Genomic DNA, 15381 nt, shown 5'->3' with positions numbered 1-15381 from the left:
TTCCCATGATGCATCCGTTCATGATTTGAATTTATCTGATCATGTTATGTAGAACAACAAAAAAAATTATGTATAAAAGGAGGCAATTAATTAAAAGCCTCGCCAAAGTAAAAGGTGAGCAAAGCTGTCTAAACGGGACAAACAGGCGCCCCCCTGAGCAGCCCGTCCCACCCAGGTCCCTGTTTCAAGGGCAGACAGGCCCGGCAACAGAGCACGGGAAGGATTTCTGTGCTCATGGCGCGTGGACCACCCGTCCTTTCATTCACTCTCCAGAGCACTCGACGTCCCCGGGAAAACAAAGAAATAGCAATCTAGCAGAGCGGTCGCTGTTAACACCAAATAACCCCACTGAAAACTTAGAAGTGCAGGGAATTCTAAGTGAAGGACAATCCTGCTATCCGCTTTAAAATACTACTACGCTACGTTCGCATACTTTCTACGTGCGCACGCAAGCACATGCACATACACGCAGAGATTTTATCTTACATGTCTGTAAAACGGGCCAGCAAAGTAGATACCAAAAATCGTCATCCCTATTTCACAAATTTGGAAACCTAATGCCAGCTGAGGAAAGATGAACATGCTTATTAGTATAAAATCATAGGGAGGAGAGGGGAAGAATTAATGTTTTTGTGAAAGCTAAAAGAAACCTAGTAAGTATATATATGACTAAACAAATATTGGTCCCAGTTCCGAGTCAGACATTCCTTCTGCCACATAGAGTTCTAAGGTTCAAGCAATAGAAAGCGAATTGGGATATACTGAGCAGATTTTTAAAAAGGTATCAAGAGCTGTAAAGAAAGAAAGACAGACAGAAAGAGAGTGAGGGGAGGGGAGGGGAGGCGAGGGGAGAGCAGAGCAGAGCAGAGCAGGAGAGCAGAGTACCCAGCTTGAAAATGAGCTAGAACAAAGACACTTGGAAGAGTAAAGACTCAAAAAGCATAAAAATCGTCTTTTAAAGGGTACACCTGAGCCAGGACACCGCCACCACTGCTCTGCATCTGGAGAACTCACCCCAGGTCACATGTTTGCTCCTCGCCCCCCACAAGAAGGAGGCAGGGCATTCATCCACTTAGGAATGGGCGAGTCCCCCCAAACAGAAACGGCACGGCTGACAGGCAAATAAGCTAATTTCTGCAACATATATTAATATCTAAAGTTTTTTTAACTCTTGCATGTCTACTATCCCGAAGCAATACTTATAAGCAATCTGACGAGTATGGCAAAGGGAATCAACAATGGCTCGAGACGGCAAGTTACCTCTGCCTCAGATTTCTGCAACTTCTTTTAAAAAGAGTAAAATAACAATCTGAAAAAGAAAGTAGGTGTGCTCTGTAGACCAGAACCCAAACTCCTACAGTTTCCTTAACTATCTCGGTTTCATCTTCTATAAAATAAAAATAATGGTCTATCAATGTTATACATTTTTTAGAAGAACACATGAAACATTATCAAGAACTGTATGACTCTAAAGTATCCTAAAATACTTGCTTTTGATTATCAAATAAATATTCAGGCTGAAATAAGTTCAAAAATTACAAGTAAATAGTTAAGCTTCCAGCCATAATGTAGTAACCAGGGGCCATTGTAAACAACTAAATAACTGGACAAATTATAGTAAACAACTATTTTCAAAAACTAGACAAAGGAAGAATAGAACTGTGACCCCAGAAAAGAGAAAGAGTGGAGATAAGGCCCATGAAAACTTTGGAGTCATGCCAAGAATCAACTTTAAGGCTGCAGGGTATGGACTCGGAGGACAGGGTATCACTCACTAAAGGAGACAGAAAGGTCCTGATGTTCGGAGAAGCAAAGAGTTAGGTCACCTCCAGAATCACCCTAAGTGACTTAAAAAACAAACCTCCAAAGGGTCAAAATGATTATCTAGTGACTTGTATGATTGTCAGAAATCAATCACAAAACAATACCAGTCACAATACTCGACATCTAGTCACAACTTACTAGACGTGCAAAGAAACAACAAAAAATGACCCACAATGAGCATAAATAAGTCACAGAGACAAACCCTAGGATCATACGGTGATGGAAGTAGCAAGCATATTCTTAAAACAGCTACTATAAATATGCAATTGAACCTAAAAAAAAAAAACAACACATTTTAAAATGAGACTGGAAAATTAAAATGGAAAGAAAAAGCATAGACTCAGTAATCTGGGCGACAATATCAGACTAACATATGTATAACTAAAATGCCAAGCACAAAGGATTGCAGGTGGGTAGAATGAGCAAGGGGGAAAACAGGAAAAAATATTTGAAGAAATAATGACCTGAAATTTCCCAATTTTGAAAAAATAATACATTCACAGATCAAAGAAATTCAACAAACCCCAAGCAAGGTTAGTACAAAATAAAGTACATCAAGATACGACAAAATATAATTTCTGAAAAAAAAAAAGAAAAATCTTAAAATTGACAAAATAATAATCTATCGAGAGGAACAAAAAAATTTCTCATCAGAAAAAAATAGAGAATAGAAACTGATAGGATTTAAAGAAATTAAAACTCTCGACCTAGCATTCTGTATCTAACAAAACTTCCCTTCAAAAACAAAGACAAAATAATGATTTTCAGACAAAGAAAAAGGAGAGAAAATTAATCACCAGAAGGCGTGCACGCGCGCGCACGCACACACACACACAAGAAATTAAAGGAAGTTCTTCAGGAAGAAAGGAAATTAAACCAGTTAGAAATGTGGATCTAAACAAATGAATCAAGAATACCAGAAGTAGTAAATGTGGGCATATATAAGATTTTATTTCAATGTTTAATTTATCTAAATGAAAATTACCTGCAAAGATTGTGGCATTTTTTTATGCATATAAAAATAAAATGTATGACAATAGCAAAAAAGAAACTAAGCAGTGAATAAAAACATACTATTGTAAGGTTATTACACTTCACATGAAGTAATTTAATATTATTGGAATTTAAAGATACATGGTGTAAACTGTGGAGCAATCGGTGAAATAATAGAGCAAAGAGGTTCAGCCAATACACCGAGAGTGCTGAGCAAATGGAATCCTAAAAAATACTCAATCCAAAAAAAGGGAAGAGCAGGAAAAAGGAGCAACGAATATACGAGACAAAGAGGAAGACAGCATGTCTTAGTTAAGAAAGGCATCGTCAGACCAAAAATGCCAAGTATGTAAAAAAAATGCCAAGCAAAAAATGGAAAAACATATACATGCTAACACTAAGCATAAGACAGTGGAGTGGTTATATTAACAAAAAATATATACATATTTCAAGACGAGGAGTATTAACAAACACGAGAAAGGCATTTTCAAAAACTTTTTTATGAAAAGATCAATTCAACAAGAAAACATAACGATCCTAAAAATAGATGCACCTAATAACAGAGCTTTTAAAAATATGATGTAAAATTGGATAGAATTCAAAGGAATAACACATAAATCCACAATAGTGGGAGACTAAGAATTCTCTCCCAGTGAGAGAAGATGACACTATCAACCAACTGGACACAATTTTTATTTATAGAATTTACTCCACCCAGCAACAGAAAAATCACATTCGTTTCAAGTATATGTTGAACATTTACCAAAATAAATCATACGGGCCATAAAAGAAATCTCCATAAATTTAATAGGATTCAATCGTACAGAGTATGTTCTCATAATGAAATTAAGATATCCACAAAGGTATCCACAAATATCTGGGAAACCAACATGCTTCTAACTAATCTAGGAGAGAAAGAGGAAATCATAAGGAAAAATTGAAAAGTATTTTAAACTAAACAAAAATGAAAACGAGACATATTGCTATGTCTGCATGTTCAGACGTAGAAACTACACTGCTCTTATACTAACAAAATAAATGGAAAAGTATCCAAATTTGGGAACACATTTTGTTCTACAAATTTTACTGTGACTTTATAGTGTGTCTCATTTCTACAATTGCTAAGGAAAATATTACGAACACTTCAAATCTTTCCCTAGATAGATTCTTTCCCTAACATTCTTTCTTATTTTCAAAATCAAATATCCTAATGGCTAAAAGGCCATGTTTTAAATTTCATGGCAAAAATTATGAACACTAAATAAAACTTTTCACACTGGATAACATTCTCCTAAATTATTTTCTCATTTATTTCTAATAAGATGGGTAGTATTGATTATTTTAGCATCATTTTCCTTTATGACCTGAAGATATGGAGTTAATTACATTTCTCTAACCTTGTTTATTTTATACATGTTTCTTTGTAAAATGGATTAGTCATCCAGGGGTCCTTTATTAAGGGTCTATGGTATCTAACATGTCTCATAAAAAAAGGCAGACAAAATAACGTAACAAGGAAACTATTTCTACCATTACACACGGGAACCGTTTTTTATTTCAGGATAATTAATCCATAGTTCTACTGACGAAGATACACCACAAGTGTCTGACAAGCGGAGAGCTTGTTTTTCTGAGGTGCACTAGCAAAAACATCACGGAGCCAGGCGAGGTTTTCGGCGCTGTGTCCTTTTGGTGCCTATTTCTACATTTCACTCTACTGGTCTCACAGCTTGGTGCCCAGCGCGCTCACGATGACATCTGGACGAGGTTCCCACCATGGCAGCACCCCACCTGGGTCCACTTACGCCTGGACCTGTCCTGCCCTATCTCTCAAGCCCCCAGCTGTTATCTGCCATCACAACCTACAAATACCACATCTCTGAAAAAGTAAAGAATATTAAGGTCAGAACAACATAATGACTTATGCTTCCTTTGTGAGATATTTTCCTTTTTGACATGGGCGACTTCAGCTCCTGAGGCAAAAAAAAGTAGAAAGGAAATCCTGAGGCGGAAGCTTTCAATGCTCTCAAATCACACCGGAAACGACAACGCACGTGATTGGATTAAATGGCAACGCTGCCTGGAGATCTGTACCTCACACCACAACCCCCGACACACAAACACACAACGCTGAGTTTATAAAGCACGAGGAGTGGGCTTAGGAGACTTGGACTGTGGCTTCATGTGCCATTAACTAGTCAGAAACCTTAAGCGGTCACTTACCTGGTCTTACTTTCAGTGACTGCATCCGCAATGCAAGGGGATGAGATGATTCAGTGACTCTTTGCAAGCCAACAGTAATAATGATATACCATGAGTTGTTCCGTTAGTTTACAAATGTATAGTATAGCTTACAAATCCATGCGCATACACAGGTCGCATGACATGTATTTCTACAGAAATAGAGGAAATTAATTTTTTAAGCACCATTTAAAATAGAACGAAGAAAAATTAAATGCTTCTAAATAAACCTAACAAAATATGTGTGAGATGTGTAAACCACAAAATGCTGATGAAAGAAATAAAAGGCCTGTCTACAGCCATGCCACCCTGAACAAGCCCGATCTCATCTGATCGCGAAAGCTAAGCAGGGTCGGGCCTGGTTAGTACTTGGATGGGAGACCACCTAGGAAGACCAGGTGCTGTAGGCATAAGGAAGGAAGGAAGGAAGGAAGGAAGGAAGGAAGGAAGGAAGGAAGGAAGGAAAGAAGGAAGGAAGGAAGGAAGGAAGGAAGGAAGGAAAGAAAAAGCCTAACTAAACGAGATGCACAGCATTCATGGATTGGAAGATTCGATATTGTTACGATGTCAATTCTCTCTGAACTGTTCTATAAACTCAAAATGCATATATGCAAAAACCAAAAAAAAAATCATATCCCACGCATTAAAAAAAGTATTAACTCAAAATGAATTTATCTTAATGTAAAACCTGAAACTTCTATAAAAACTTTCTATAAAAAAAAAATAGGAGAAAATCTGCATGACCTTGGAGTTTGGCCTAGAGTTTTTAGATACAAAATTAAAATCACACACCCAAAAAGAAAAATTATATATTAGACTTTAGCAAGATTGAGAATTTTTGTTCTTTAAATGAAATTGGAAAGAAAAGCCAAACACAGGCCCCAACTGGGAGAAATATGTACAAAATACATATTTGAAAATGACCTACGTCCAGAGTGTCTTAAAATTCAATAATAAGAAAGTTAACAATCCAATTTTAAAAATTGTACCAAAGATCTAACACTTCACCAAAGAAGAGTACTAATAGCAAATAAGCACTTAAAAAAAGCTCCACATAATCGGTCTTAAGGGAAATGCAAAATCAAACCACAGTGAGATACTACCTCAGACCTGGAGGACTGGCTGAAATAAAAAAATCTGACAAGACAAAGTGTAGATAAGATAGAAGCAACTGGAATTTTCATACATTCTAGTGGTAATGTAACATGGTAAATACACTTTGGAAAAGTTTAGCGGTTCCTTATAAAATTAAACACACACCACGGGACCTCACAATCCCATTTCTAGGTATTTACAGGGATGAGGTTTCTACGGGCTTTGCTCATAATCTCCCCAAACTGGAAACAATCCAAATAGCCTTCAACTTGGGAACATCCAAGCCAACTGTGGTACAGCCAAACCTCAAACATAAGAAGCGATGAACTACTGCGCACGCAACAACACGGACGGGTTTCAAACGCGTCGTAGCGGGGCTTCTCGGCCTCGCCCCCACGGACACGTTGTGCCAGGTGTGTCATTACCGCGGGGGCGGTCCAAGGCACTGCAGGAACTTTGGCGGCATCCTTGACATCTACCCACTAGATGCCAGTAGCACTTCACCACCTTCCCCACCCAATTGTGACAACCGAAAATGTCACCGGACTTTGCCCAATGTCCCCTGTGGAGCGAACACGCGCCCGCTGTGAACCACTGCATCACACTAAGTGAAAGACAGCAGACTCAGCGGGCATGACTCCATCAGATGAGACTCTGGAAAAGACAAACTGCAGCGGCCGGTGAGGGGTCAGCGGTGTGGGGGGCCCGGTGTGGGGGGGGAGGACTAGCGGCGTGGGGGAACGTTAGGGAGTGGCCTACGTCCTGACTGTGGCCGAGGTCCCGGGAGGATGTAAGTTTATCAAGCTTCACAGAACGGTACACAAAACACAGCAAATGTTTACTAAATGTAAATTATACCTGAATTTAAATAGATGAAGAAAAAAAGTACACGGATTATTGAAATTATGATTTTACTATTTGGAAATATGTCGTCAACTCTGAAGTCAACTTTGAAGCTTAATCTCAACAAAATTAAAGATATATACATACACACACACACACACACACACACACACATGAAAATGCTTGGTTTAAAGGATGAATAAACAAATGAAAATTCTTGGGGAAGACAGTAAGACAAAAAACAAAACAAAGAGATTACATTTATCTACTCCGACAGCACAATTTTATATTTTGCTCTTCTGCATTCCAAGAGATATGAGAAAACAAGAATATATTTTAAATTACAAAAAATTAAATATTAAATGTATTAAATATTTAAAAATTGAGAACTTACATATACGATTTCAGCTTAGGTTCTGAATCTAAATTTTTGTTATCAATACACAATAAACACTTCAGTGAGAAAAACTAATTTTTATGGTAAGTTCTTATTTCCATATAGCAATAATGTTGTCAATAGAAATCATATCTGTTACTGGTTTCTTTGAGGGATGATGAAAATGTTCTAAAATTAGATTGCAATGATGACTTAACAATCTCTAAATATACTATAAACTAATGAATTGTACACTTTAGCAAGGTGAACATGTTCTGTAAAATATATCTCAATAAAGCTGTTAATTGTCATTAATCTACATTAACAAGAATGCCAAACAGGCAATTCTGGCATCCGGATGAATTTGGTCACTGGCGGTAGAGTCGGATTCTGATTAAACCGCAAACATTTTATAAGAGAAATCTGTCCAAAACAATGACTTTGACCATCTATTAACCACACCCTCGAACTTTTCCTCATTTCCACCATGTCCACGGCTTCCACGTCATTGTCAAGGTTACTGCTCGGCTGCAAGAATGTGCCCCAGAGCTGACGGGCTCCCATTTACATTTGCCGGTCACCTGCACGACAGAGCCAGTGACATATTCTGAACACTGCATATAGTGTCTGACAACGTACCTATATTTGCCATTTTTGCTGCGTGTCCTTTTGACAAGCTGGCATTACGTTCCAGTCTGCAGCGTATGACTGAGGAGAAACATACTGCATGTTTTCCAGGGCAATCGCCCCTTGGTGGAAAACAATGACCCCCGAGCACGTAGCTATGACCAAACTTGAGGAGTAAAGAGGCTGAGAAGTGTTGCGGAATGTTGCAGCCCACAGACAAAAAAAAGTATTTTTAGAAGATTATTTTTGATGATCTTTAAAAAAAATTGTTAAAGAATTTATAGAAGTGCAGGTCAGTTCTATTATCCTTCTAAATGAATTTGTTTAAAAAGCCTGATCTTTTAAATTCAGAAGAATAATGTATATTTAAAGTATTCTATAATTACTATGAAAGTATTAATTAACAGTAGTAGAAGAATAAGCTATCTGTACACTATAAATATAAAGGGAAAAAACCATTTTCATGGCATTTTTGAAACCATATGATATTAGGTGGGTCGTAACATTAGTACATTTCTTTGAAAACCTTTTAATTACTAATCTTTTTAATTTTTAAGCTAAGTATTGACTTTGTAATAAATGAGTACAAGTTAAATTCCGAATCTGAAATATTTTGAGTTATACTGACCATTAGCACCAATTTACAAAGACACATATAGATATTAGTTTAATAGTGGCTTGAATTATCTTTCTGTTTAATGCCTTATATAATGCCACAATTTTTCATGATAAAAACACATGTAACTATTTCTACCCGATTCTCAAAACTACTAAAGGATAATGTGATGAATATCTTTATTCAGACATCACCCTTTCCACTCACACCTTCCACAGCCACGCCTTCCCCACCGCTTCCTGTACCCCGCACCCCACAACCCCCCACCTCCCTACCCCCCAGCATTATCCTCTTCCCCCTTAGCACACAGCACCGTTCCACACAGTACGGGTTTTAGTATTTTATCCATTTTATTGTCTATCTGTCCCACTAGACTGTAAATTCCATAAGAGCAAATGTTTTTGTCTGTTCACTATTATAACCTCAGCATCTGCAACAGTACTGGTCCCCTGGTCCCTAAGTGCTCAATAATTACTGGTTAAATGAAGTATTTCACACATTTACATACTATATATGATATGTAATATATATAAATTATCACTTTCTTAACAACTGACTTGCAAATGAGAACACTAAAACATCTAAGATAAAAAAATTTTAACTTTGTTTAACCCGTCGCCTTCCAAACACTTTGTCACAGAACTCATGCTTTCCAACCGAACGCCTGAAACATAATGACTGCAACGGCTTCAGGAACGACAGTCCACATTCTTCTCGAGGGTTGGTGCCAGATTGTCAGCCTTAATTCCATGCTAATTTTTTTAATTTTACAAGTAATGAAGAGCCATTACAGATTTTCAAATAAAAGGGAAACAATCAAATACGGGTTTTACGGCCTGCACCAACATAGCGCACAGGCTGGATCAGGGAGAGAATGGGGGGAAAGGAAGGGGCCCCCGGAAAAGGCAGAGGCCTGACTGGCCCTGGGCAGTGGCAGGGGGCACGGTCCGGCGCGGCGAGGAGTTCAGGTGAGGAGCAAAGCTCGCCTCGACCGGGCGGCCTCGGCCCGCTCCGCGCGCTCACGCAGGAGCGTGACCTGGCGACCTCGCCGTCTGGGACAAGGCACAGGTTCCGGTTCCCCGGTGATCTGGAGGGGGCCACACAGCATTCCGGGGGGGAGTCCTGTGCCTACATTGCCCAGAAAGAAAGTTTCCGGGATACAGAAGCGAACGCAGGGCCGCGGCGTGCAGCAGCGCGCGAGGCGGGAGAGCGGGCCGCGCGTCCCCTCGGCGGGAGCCCACTCCCCGCGCGCCCGCACCCCGCGACGCCGCCGGCACGCGCGGGCAGCCAGGACGGAGGGCCCGGGGTGCCGCCACGTTCCCGCGTGCGCTCTCGAGGGCCCAGGGCGGCCGCAGCCGGGCGAGGCCGCGGGGGGCTCCGCGGGGTCTGCCGGGCCCGGCACCGATCCCGGACCCCCTACCAACGCCGCGGTATCAGAACCCAGGGCCCCCACGCTCCTTGAGAACACACGGCAGGCCGCCGTGCCAGCAAGAACCTTTCAGCCCACATTACAGCCGTGACTTTCTCTGTTACAGACGCCTAATCTGAAGAAAAGCGCAGGCGAAAAACCCCACGGCTATGACACATTTAACGTTATTTTTACAGTGAAAAGTTGGTGTCATCGCGTCCTTACATTTAAAAACCAGAAAACAATAAACATGTTTAAGTTGATCCATCTTTTCAGCATTCCAATGAAATGAACTGGCCGAGGAAATGCAGATTTACAGTCAGGCATATTTGCTCCGAAGGCCAAAACGATGAAAAGAAGGGGTGCCACCTGCTGAGTGCTGACAGTGTGGGGGATTCCTTAGGAAGTGTCAAAAGTTAGAATTAAAAGACAACCAAGGTTAGAACTCACTCCCTCATAACTCATTAAACAAAGGGGCAACCTCTAGTGTCCACAGGAGCTTCTCCTAAACTTAGCTACTCCTTAGTTTCCGTGAACTGATTAAACTTAGCCCATTCAAATTATTTGTTTTTCGAACCATTGTGCAAAAATAATTCAGTTTACAATAAAATACTCAGTTTACAATATGTATATTCTCAAGAAAACTCTCTTTAGAGAACAGAATTCTTTCCCTGATGAAATTGTTCTAAAAACTGAAAGTGGGTATGCTGTTAGGAAATACAGAACAGGAGATATGAAATAAGTAAAATTTATCCTGAGAATTTTAATATAAAATATTAAGTATTTATCTTTTTAAAAACATATATTCTAAGAATCAATAAGATACTAGTAAAATGATGTTATATTTAACTTCTGAAATTTAACCTTAGAAATTAGAGAGGAAGGTTGCTTTACCTTAAAACTCTTTTTAAAAAACAAATTACGGAAGTTTTTACAGATTTCCCACTATCTAGGGGGAAAAAAATCTGTTACTCTAGAATAAATGACAACCCTCACTTTTTCCTTTTAGAAAATTTAGAAACCTCTGAAAAAATTAACAAAAATCCTCATGTGGGGCTCAAAAATACGTATTAAACATCTTTTATAATCCGGACCTTACAGAAACCTGTGAAAAGCGGGAGACCACGTTTTAAACAAACTAGTATGCAATATCACAGAAAACACAGCACTAATCACTACAGTTCTATGATTTCCACTACAAAAATATCAAAGCAGAATAGCTGTCAAAGGCATAAATTAAATCAATTTCAAATTGAACAGAAAATTATTTCCTATTTTGCAAAGGCACTGATTTGGAGTGATCTTAAACCTCTGGAAAAGAATTCCTCAATTTTCAAAAATTCTGAAGCCTAATTACAAGTAATTATAGCTTTTCATTTTCAACATGATGAAATAATTTGATTCTTTTTACAAGAGGTCTGGTTTAGCTCAAAATAGACAAGTGCTTCTGCACCGAGTTAGTACACAAAGACAATAAGGATCATTCTCACAGAAAATGAGGGCTACATGTTGGCCATAAGTCACAAATGCTGGATTCAAGCAACGAACTGTTTGTATGTTCCACAAACACAACTCACGCATTCACACAGCGAGACAAAGCGAACAGCCCGCTGCGAGACTTGGCTTTAAGAACAGTGCAAGAGAGAAGAAAGAGAGCACTGCGTAGTTGTCTCAAAATTCAGGTGTGTTTTCTAGAAAAAAAAAAAAATCCAAACCTTTCTGATACTCTCTTTAGTCAAAGAAGCCAAACACAAACCACCCCATGGCTAATGATAGCTAATGTTAGTTCTAAATGTTTAATACCAGATCTTATAGCTGTTCCAGAATAATCCTATTTCTCTAGGAAAAGAAATGAAATCCTATAAACGATACAAGATATTCCTAATTGCAAAAACACATATATACTATTAAAGAATAAACTAAATCAAAAACTTAAGATTCCGACAGCAACAAATGCTTTTACTCTGCAAAATTCGCAATGCTGCACACTGTTCCACCTTTGCTTTACAAAGTGCCTTTTGCTGATGACTCCCATTCCCCGTGATTTGTTACACGCCATTAGAACAAAAGCCCCATAAAACTGCTTTCCACCCCGACCTTACACACCTGGTTACAATTACATCTTCAGAGAGCTGAACCAGTAGTTTAGCAAGGACATACTAACACACGCTAACCAATCAACAAGCAGAAACCAATATTAGAGCCCACCCACTCAAAACCCTGAAAAAGAACCCACCATATACTTCTTACAGACATAAGTGTGCACACTCTCACACACACACGTTCCCACACTGTATGCATCAGCACGACACACCAAAGCACAGCCCAGCCAGCTGTAAAATGTGCCTGTGAACACAAAGTTTACTGAGCCAATCCACGAGATGTTTCTAGTAAATGCCATTAGAAACAAGGCTAAATCTATCTTTCTAAACTGTAAGAAAAATATCAGAACTTGAAATAGAGAAACACTGCAGTCCTGATATATGAATTCATGATATTATAAAGCTCTTATGTTACATCAAATAAGAAAACTATCTTGGCTAGAGCCCAAGATGGAATCATAATAACCAAATTCTCAGTTGCAGTGTTTAAAAAAAAAAGAAAAGAAAAAAAGAGGCTTTGATCATTTCCAGTAGGCTACTTTTGCTCTGAGACTTCCTAAAGCAGCTTGTGAAACCATCCCGGCCCCGAAACATCAGACCAGGAAACTTCAGAGCCGTGCGACCACGCTAAAACGTTTACCCCATTTGGAAAAGAACAGTGCAGACAGGCCACCCTGGAGCTAAGGAGCACCCCGCACCCCAAGGGTGCAGCAGCCAGAGGGAATGCTGCCCTGTGCCCCACGCTGACGACACCCAGCGCACACTTATCGGTCCCCTGATTTTCTGACCACACTTCTCCAAGTGAACAGTCGGGTCCATAGGTCCTTTGGGTAGTCACCCAACCGAGGAGTCACCTGCTGTGTGTAAAACTGTGTGTCACATCCGAGAATCTTTAATGCCTCTGAAGTTACCTCCAAGTGGCATTTCTCACCATGGAAAGTGGCAGCTTCTGCTTGGCAAACATGAGAAGATGCTGCTCAGGATGGGAATCGTTAGGGACTATCAAAGCCATCTCCACGAAGCTTCTTCAGAATGAATCTAACAATGTAAAGACTACGACACAGATGCAAGGTCTGGAATACGACATCCAAGACACACAAAATGTCAGGAATGTAAACGTCCAATGACCGTCTTAGATTTATTGATAATGCACTTAATGATGAAGGAAAGTGAGCAAAAACAAACAAACGAAGGCTACAGAGGGAAGAGGTGCTGTCACCCCCACTTCAGTGGCCCCTCTGCCTTGCGCCCAAAGCAAGACGGGCCACCCTGCCGCAGGGCCCTGCACACGTTCCCCTCACGGCGTCGGGGTTACTGGCTCACCCTGTGCCGTGGTCTCTGAATACCCAGGCCGGCGTCTCTTCCCCTTCTTACTCCCAACACCAACCGCAGACCTAACTATCTAATAAACAAGCTAACGCGTGTCTGAAGACTTTGAAGTTTTAAAATTTACGTTTAGGCTGTGACTAACTGAAATCATTTAAAAAGGCAAGCACTAAAAAAAATATGCATAGTTCCTGTTCATAGAGAACTTACAGTCAAGTGGGAGGGTACTGACAGTAAAGAAAGAAATTAATACACAAAGTACGTTGAGGTAAGTGGTTACATGAAGAAAATTAAGACGGTAAATGAGAAGTGGGTGGTCAAACAAGGCAACTAAAGCCACAGCCCAGTGTTGACAAAGAGCCGGCCACCAGAAGACCTGCGCAAAGCAGCAGAGACAAAGAACCAGCGCAAAGACACCTGGTCCCCAGGTAGAAACGGGTTGGGCAAGTTTAAGGCCAATGTGGGCAGTGAGTAGTGAGCGAAGAGGACATTGGAGGAAGCAGGAGAAAAGGTGAGAGAAACAGGACTCCATTTGGACCGTATTAAGTTTGAGATGCCTTCAGAACAGCCAAGTGAACATTTCAAACAAGCAATAAAATGCACACATCTGGTGCTAAAAAGAAAATCAGGGCTAGAGAGAGACATAAACTTGGTGATTAGCACAGAGAATCGCCCAAGGGGAAAATGGATCAGAGGTTGGCAAACTAAGCCACTCAAGCCACAGGCAGCTGGCCACCTGTTTCTGAAATAAAGTTTTGTGGACACAGCCACATCCCTCATTCATTTTCACGTCACCTGTGGCTGTTTTGACAACTTCAGTGCTGAGTGGTTACGACAGAGACCACGTGACCTACGAAGTGTGAAACATTTATTACCTGTCCCCTTGAAGGAAGGCTGCTGATCCCTGGTACGCACAGACGAGGGACTAGCTCCCAGACCAAGCACTGTCACAAGCCAGGCAGAAGTGGGGAGCGAGAGGGCATGTGAGAAGGAGCAGGGAGTGAGTTGATAAAACGAAAACAAAAACAAAATTCCAGAATATGGTGTCAGAAAGGCCAAGAAAAAAAGAAGTCTTTTAAGGACAAAGCGGACAGCTGTACTGAATTTTGGTAGCTCAGCAATAATGAGCCATGTGCTTGAATAATGTCAGGCAGCCATGAGCTGGCACGCCAGCTCTCGGGGGACGGGAGGGGGACCTGACTGCTGACGTTTGCTCATTTCCATGGTGTAAATACTCCCGATTTCAAGCTACCGGAAGTGTGTAGACTGACGCACGGAACTCCTGGAACCCAGCGGCGGGCTGCTGCTGGGCGCCGGAAGCTGGTGCGCCCCCGCCGCAGCGCGCTGGTGCCCGGGGTGTGCCGGGCAGAGGGCCTGCCTGCTCAAGGACCTAGTAAGAAGCGGTGCCTGTGGAGATGGCACCTACAGAAGAGTTACAAACAAAAGTCTGAGAGTCCCCCGAAATCTCAGCTAGTTGAATCCTTATACAAGCGAAGCAAAGCACCAAACTTGGAATGATCACAGAACACATCGTATTTAGTTCTTCGCTAAATACGCGGGATACAGAGATTTCAGCTTCTGTGCGGACTGTTTTACATTTAAAATTATGGGTGCGTATTTTCTAGAATACATTAATAGCTTCCTTAAATGGTAGGTCAGAGAGCATCGATGACATGTAAATATTTGGAACCATGTGTTCTAACTATTTACCTATGACTGCTATTGTAAAATTTTAAGTAAATAACGATGGATCATGGATACAAAGGTGACTCTAAAATGCAAGGATATTTAGGCCGCAATGAATCGGGTCTTTTTTAACCCTCGGGATTTTTACACTAGAGCCAACCCTCTAATAGCACCTACTGACTTTCCGGGCTCTCAAGAAAATGCACGTGTGACACAACTGTGAACACTGCTCGTGGTGGGCAGC

At 40.6% G+C, this 15381-nt stretch overlaps 1 protein-coding gene and 1 non-coding gene across 2 annotated transcripts in view; one reads left to right on the top strand and one right to left on the bottom strand.

The window, feature by feature from the left end:
* The window catches only part of ZNF407 (zinc finger protein 407), a 333803-nt gene that overhangs the window by 256205 nt on the left and 62217 nt on the right, over positions 1–15381 (bottom strand). The gene's annotated exons all lie outside the window — the stretch shown is intronic.
* Positions 5350–5468, top strand: LOC118610330. Its single transcript, XR_004953862.1, has one exon. It is a non-coding gene; the product is annotated as a 5S ribosomal RNA (ribosomal RNA).

The sequence above is a fragment of the Rousettus aegyptiacus genome, unplaced genomic scaffold, assembly GCF_014176215.1.
Source record: "Rousettus aegyptiacus isolate mRouAeg1 unplaced genomic scaffold, mRouAeg1.p scaffold_m13_p_12, whole genome shotgun sequence".
Lineage (NCBI taxonomy): Eukaryota > Metazoa > Chordata > Mammalia > Chiroptera > Pteropodidae > Rousettus > Rousettus aegyptiacus.
The sequence above is the reverse complement of the archived record's forward strand: the minus strand, read 5'-3'. Positions and strand labels throughout refer to the sequence as shown.